We start from the raw sequence: 6,829 nt of genomic DNA, 5'->3' as shown, positions 1-6,829 counted from the left end.
ACACAAGAATGCATGCACATAGAGGGAGACTACGTGAGGACCTATCAAGAAGGTGGCCTTCTACAAGCCAAGGAGAGAGGCCTCAGGAGAAACCAGCACTGCCAAAACCTTGTTGGACTTTTAACGTCCAGAACTGTGAGAAAATACATTTTTGTCTAAGCCATCCAGTCTGTGATATTTCATTAATGGCATGCCTACCAAAATAATACACTGTCTTAGCTTCAAACATCTTGTTCTTTAGACACAAATGCCTGAAGAAATTCAGAGATGGAAGTGCTGGACATGTCATAATAAAAAGGGGTTACACTGTGAAGATCTTCAACAGGCGAAACTCAAACAGGTCACTACATTCAAGATATGGTTCTCTGCTTTAATGTTTCAGAACATTCATATTATCAGAGACCACGGGTATTTTTTTCCTGGGGACCATGGCCTTACCAAAGAATACAATGATAATTATTAACTAGCAATAGGAAGTAGAGAGGTGAATACTACCAAAGGAAGTAGACAACTGAGACTCTCTAACCACCAGTGACTTAGACACTGTGAAGACAGTCCTGAGACCTTCATTCCCTCTTCCAACGCCTCCTTGATCACATGCAGTAAATCCCTAAAGACAAATGAGACTTTTGCTAACTCTTCCCAGAAAGGATCAAGCAAGCAATGGCCACCTCATAGAATGAAATGATGTCCATACCCCAGAATAATAATGATTTCTAGGTGGAGCGTAAACATCGTTATATCCTAAGGCCTCCCGATATATGCTAACTGATGTGCTTTTCTTCCTTGTATCTGCTAGCCCTCTCAAATGAGGCCTTGAGCCGTGAGAATGGCATTGCCCAGAGAAGAGATTAGAAACAGAAGAATTGGTAAATACTGAGTTTTCCAATTAAAAAAAAAAAAGTCTGCCATGTAGTTGTAAAGCAGAAAGATATAGGAAGTTGAATCCCTGTTCTCAGGTCATACACTCCTGTGAACTACACAAAGAGAGGGCAGGATAGTGTGTGGGGATATGGAGTCAGAACAAGGTATATGTGATATTTAGATTATCATTTCTTTGCTTTGTTTTTGTTTTCAGGTCTAGTCTTTTGGAGTGGGGTTTTGAAGGTACAACTCTCCTGATGTTTGGAGAAATGATTTTACAGGAGACCAGTGCTGCAACTTGAAATTAAAGCTTCTCTTGGGTCATCACGGTGGCACTGTATGTCAAAGATGAGAGGATAAAAATATAATTCCTAAAATTTCGGCAGTTTCTCGGCAGTGTAGGATAAGAATTGAAATTTATAACCCCACCTGCCCACACCCAAATGAGGCACAGAAATTAACCATGGGAGAGAGAATGCAAAGAGGAAGCTTTATACGGGCTCTCATTGTCAGACAGAGGGGACATAACAGAAGATATGAAGGGAAACATCCAAACTGGGATCTGGTGAGGGCCGTGAGGGCAGCTCAGTGGATGTTTTCCTAGAGGATCCTAAAAACTCCACAAAGGGAGGAGTGGGCAGAATGGGCGAGGGATGACACCTTTTTTTTTTTTTAATAAGAGTTACTTGAAAAATTACAAAAGTTAGCAACAAGAAAGAGTTTAATTTGTGTTTTGTTTTGTTTTAACCAGAAAAATTAGAGGGAACTTCCAGTTACGGAGGAATAAAGAGGTCAGGAAATTGTCTCTGCAAAAAAGCAAATTTATATGAGAACCAAGTTGTCACTGATACCCTTTTCAAGATTCTGGGAATTGGCCAAGGAAAAACAAACCAAGAAAAGAAGCAGCATTTATTCATGAGGTACCGATGAACTTCAGGTAAAAACAGTGGGAGGCTGTGTCATTATTGCTAGCGCTGTCCCCATACTCCTGCTCCATGTCAGTCAGCATGATGACTGTACCAGTGCTGACTGTGAAAACTAGAAGCTGGCTGAGGAAGCTGACATTTGTTTCAGAGAGTGGGAAGTCCAACTCCAATGACATTATTAATAAATGTAGCAAACACGATTTGAAACAAATACAGCTTAAGGCAGCCATTATGTCTGCAGTGAGTGGAAGTCCACTGGCCACTCAAAACTTCTATCAGAGTGACCCTTGGAAATAAGAGCTATAGGAGAGTTAGACATGGTATCCCGTATTCCTGGCTTAATGGGTAGGTATGTATACATGGAGAGGAGACCCAAAAAGACTCAAGGTCTCCAAAGCAACTATGGCTGAATGGGAAACTATGCACATGCACGTAAAGGCTGGAGGAGGCCTGGTGGAAACACTTATAACTGCCTGAACTTTACAAACACTCTCCCATCGGGTACAAAGATCCAGGGTGAGAGAGTAGAAGCCTTACTGGCTTTGGGTTTGAGCACATTCATTTACCAATCATTGGCTGTCTATTAAACTATGTAGAAACAGGTACACTGTTGGGAATTAAGGCTAAAAAAAAAAATAAAACAAGAATAAAAACAACTAAAGAGAGGTATCAGTGACTACACACTGCAGAGAAGGTAGAGGACACAGATTAAATCCAGGAAAGTTGCAGCATAAAGCAAAGTAAAACAACAAAAATTAGCAATGGCAACAACACTTCTCAGTTTAAAAAAATATATATATCAGAATTCCCAAATGCTACAATATGTTATATAAAGTTTCAGTTTCTGACAAAAAAAAGGGACATATATAGAAATTAAAGAATGTGAACCTCATTCAGAAAAACTACTAGATGATAGAAATTTTTCCGATGGATCCAGATATTGAATTTTGCAGACAATGTTTTCCAAACAGCTGCTACATCTAAGTTCAAACATTCAAAGGAAATGATGCATAAAGAATTATAAAAACATAAAAGTGTTTTAGCATAAAGGTAATATCAACAAACAATAGAGATTCTACAATTATACCAAATGGAAATTCTAGTGTAAAAAGTAAAAATAATATGAAATAAAATATTTTCCAGATAGGCTTAACAGCAGGCTTGAGATGGCGGATTTAAAAAATAAATAAATAAAATTAATGAACCTGAATGTAGATCAGTAGAAAGTACATAATCTGAAGAGCAGAAAGAGAAAAACAAAAAACAAAACAAAAACATGAAAGTAAATAAACAGAATGACAGAGACCTGTAGGATTACATCAGGCACGCCAATGCAGATGTATTGGGAGGCCCTGTAACAGAGGAGAGAGAGAAGGGAACTGGGGAAAAAACGAAGGCTAATGGCACACAACTCCCAAAATTTGATTTAAAAAATGACACCAAAGAAGTTTAAAAACAAAGGGATCAATACCGAGATAGAGAAAAGAAAAACTGTTGAATGCCAAAAAATCAAAGGGAAACTCTTGAACGAAGAAAGAGAAACACAATTCACCATGTATAGGGCACAAAATTAATATCCGAGTCTTAATCAAAACCACTAGAGGTTAAAAAACTATAGGATGGTATGTTCATAATATATGTTTATATTCTCCAGAAAAGGTAAAATAAAAGTATTCCTAGTTAAACAGAAACGGTAATAAATCATTGCTAGTATATCTGTCATTCAATATACAGTAAAGGAAACTGCCAGGTTGAAAGAAAATTACACTAGATGTTAACACAAATACACAAGAAGAAATCAAGAGCATTGAAAGTGATAAATATGTGGGTAATTGTTTTTGTTTTATTTTTAAAAATATGCCTCTCATCTCTTTTCTTTAAAATATGCATTGTCTAAAAGGCAAAAAGTAACACTGTATTTTTCAGATTTTACATATAAAGGTATTACATGAAAATTATAGCACAAAAGAGTGGAGGAGGAGTTATCTTAGAGGACAGTTGCTGTATTTAATAGGAATTAAGCCAGTATTAATTGGGAGACAACCCCTATGGGTCTCCCTCATTCCCACATATCTTGTCAGCAGAGACATGTCTTCCTTTGTGCTAGACTATCTTTTCAAGGATATTTGTATAGTGAACAGTCTTTGGAAGATACAGATAGTGTCTTCCCACTGGAGCAAAGCATAAGCAAGCTTACTGTCCTACATATAGGAATTTAGAAAGCTAACCTCAGGGTTTCCTTCCTGTAATGAAACTCACGGTGTGTGCAAGTGTCACTCGTCTCTCTTCAGTTTGCCTTGTCAGAATTAGGCCTCAGGGAACCAGGGCATGTAAATGCTAATCCTCTGGCTTCCTATATTACTGCAACTAATAAAGTTCTTTGCTTCCAACCCATGAGTTCTATGTCTCCTGTGGGTATCCATGACACTGTTACAGGCTATTTGTTAATGAAAGTAGGGCAAAAATCTAAAAACTTACAGTTTTTGAAATTAGCTTAAAATAGATTGTGATAAGTTAAAACACATTTTGTAATCCTTAGTGGAACCACTAAGAAAAAAATTAGAAATACATTGTTCAAAAAAATCATCACAGGAGGCTGGTCGAGTGGCGTGTTGGTTAAGAGCTGGCTTGGGATGCCAGAGGTCCCCGGTTCGGATCCCACATATGAGGGCCGGTGACACTGCCCTCTACAGCTAAGATGCTGAACAACAGCTCAACCTGGAGCTGGGCTGCCGTGAGTCACCGGCGACGGCGTAGGCTGCAGCCCCTGCTGCAGTGGGTTGTAATGGGCTACTGTGTGTAGCCAGCAGCCAGCATGAGCAGCCAGCAGCCAGCATGAGTGGCCAGCAGCCGCAGTGAGCAGCCGTCCAGAAGCCGGCGACTGATCTGCCTTGCCCAGGAGGAGTGCAATGATGGTGCCAACTTGGGCCAGTGAAACAACGCCCTCCAAAACTAGACTGAAGACCAAAACGACAGCAACTTGTCTGTTCCCCTTCCCCCAATTCCCCAGCACTGTTCCCAACCCCCAATTCCCCAATAAAAAATCTTAAAAAAAAATATCACAGGAATGAAAATAAACACTAAAATATAAACATTAAAAAATAAACACTAAAAATAGTTAACACAAAATCCAAGAGTAAGAGGAACAGAGGCAGCAAAAAACACATGATAAATAAAATTAATAAATAAGAACACTGCAGACAGAAATCCAAACATATTATTACATTAACTGTCCTTTGGCCAATCATCCAATCCAAATGGAAGATGGAAAATGAAAAAGATTTAATGTATGTGTCTATGAGTACTATATTTAGATTAAAGATACCAATAGGTTGAAAATGAAAGAATGGATGTAGATATACATGCAATAGACTGATCATAAAAAATGGGAGCAGCTATACTGATATAGAACATAATAAAATTTAAGACAAGAAAAATTACTAGAGACAAAGAGAAAAATTTAATAATGATAAAAGTGTCCATAAATTCATATCAAATAACAATTATAAACCTATATATATCTTAGGATACATATTTGAAAATACATGAAGCAAAAACTTACAGAAATGAAAGAATATAGACAATTTAGAAATTTTGGTTGGATTATTTCAATGCTATGTTCTCAATGATTACTAAATATCAAGAGCTAAGCAAGAATATTTATTCCTATTATTCCTATTCAAAAATTATAATGGCGGTTTTAGCCAGAGAATTAAAACAGTAAAAATAAATAAAAGGTACCCAGACTGGAAAAGAAATAAAACTGCCTTTATTTGCAGCAACATAGTCCTATATGCAGAAAATTTTAAGGGACCTACAAAGAAACTACTAGAATTAAGAACTATATTTAGCACAGTAGCAGGATACAAGATCAGTAAACTAAATTAATGTCTAGATTAGCAACAAACAATACAAAAATATTAAGAAAAAACTCCATTTGTACTGGCATTAAAAAAATAAAATATAGAATAAATTTAAAAGAAACAAAATGTGTATACTGAAAATTGCAAAACATTGCTGAGAGAAATAGAAAATAAAAAAATAAAAATAAATATATATTTTATTATCCTAGTTTGAAAGACTTAATTGTTCTCTCCAAGTTCATATGTTGTTTCAGTGCAACTCCTATAGGAACCTCAGCATTTTTTCTTTTGCAAAATTGACAAACAAATCCTAAAATTTACATGGAAATACAAATAATAAAAATAATATTTTATTATATTAATAAAATATTTGAAATATCAAAGCAGTTTTACTAAAATCTATATTAAATAAGATGTGGTGGTATTGGCATAAGGATAGATGCAGAGATTAGTCAAAATGAGTTGTGAGTTTAAAAATAAACCATTATATTTATTTCCAATTGTATTTCAACAAAGATGCCAAGATAATATAATGGGCAGATGATTTCAACTAATTGTGCTTGGAAAATTGAGTATCTATTTTCAGGGAAATATATTTAGACACTACCTCACATCATAACAACAATAAAAGCTCAAAATGGGTCAGATGTTTAAATATAAGAGCTGAATCTATACAATTTTTAAAACAAAATAGGAGAAATTCTGTTTAATTTGGGGTTGGGCAAAGAGAGTTCTTAGGTATAAAAATAAAATCTCAATCCATATAAGAAAAAATGATAAACTGAACTTCATTGAAATTAAAAACGAATGCTCTTCAAAGGCATTATGACTTTATAAAAGAGAGAAGCTACAGATTGAGAAAAAAACACTTGCAAGTCATATATTTGATTATTATGATTTTATTCAGAATATGTAAATAACCCTACAACTCAATTTTAGGAAAATAAACAATTAAAAAAACAAAAAAAGAGGCTGGCCGAGTGGCACATTGGTTAAGAGCTGGCTTGGGGCGCCAGACGACCCTGGTTCAGATCCCACATATGAGGGCCAGTGACACTGCCCTCCACAGCTAAGATGCTGAACAACAGCTCAACCTGAAGCTGGGCTGCTGTGAGTTGCCTGCCATGGCATAGGGGGTGGGTTGCCATGGGCTACCGTGTGTAGCCAGCAGCCAGC

General features: G+C 36.4%; 1 pseudogene; it reads left to right on the top strand.

The window, feature by feature from the left end:
- Positions 1 to 1,871: 1,871 nt before the first annotated feature.
- Positions 1,872 to 6,829, top strand: part of LOC109374696 (transcription factor BTF3-like) — a 24,310-nt pseudogene continuing 19,352 nt past the window's right edge.

The sequence above is a fragment of the Hipposideros armiger genome, unplaced genomic scaffold (genome assembly GCF_001890085.2).
Source record: "Hipposideros armiger isolate ML-2016 unplaced genomic scaffold, ASM189008v1 scaffold_858, whole genome shotgun sequence".
Taxonomy (NCBI): Eukaryota; Metazoa; Chordata; class Mammalia; order Chiroptera; family Hipposideridae; genus Hipposideros; species Hipposideros armiger.
Note: the sequence above shows the minus strand (reverse complement) of the source record. Positions and strands in the feature narration are given on the sequence as shown.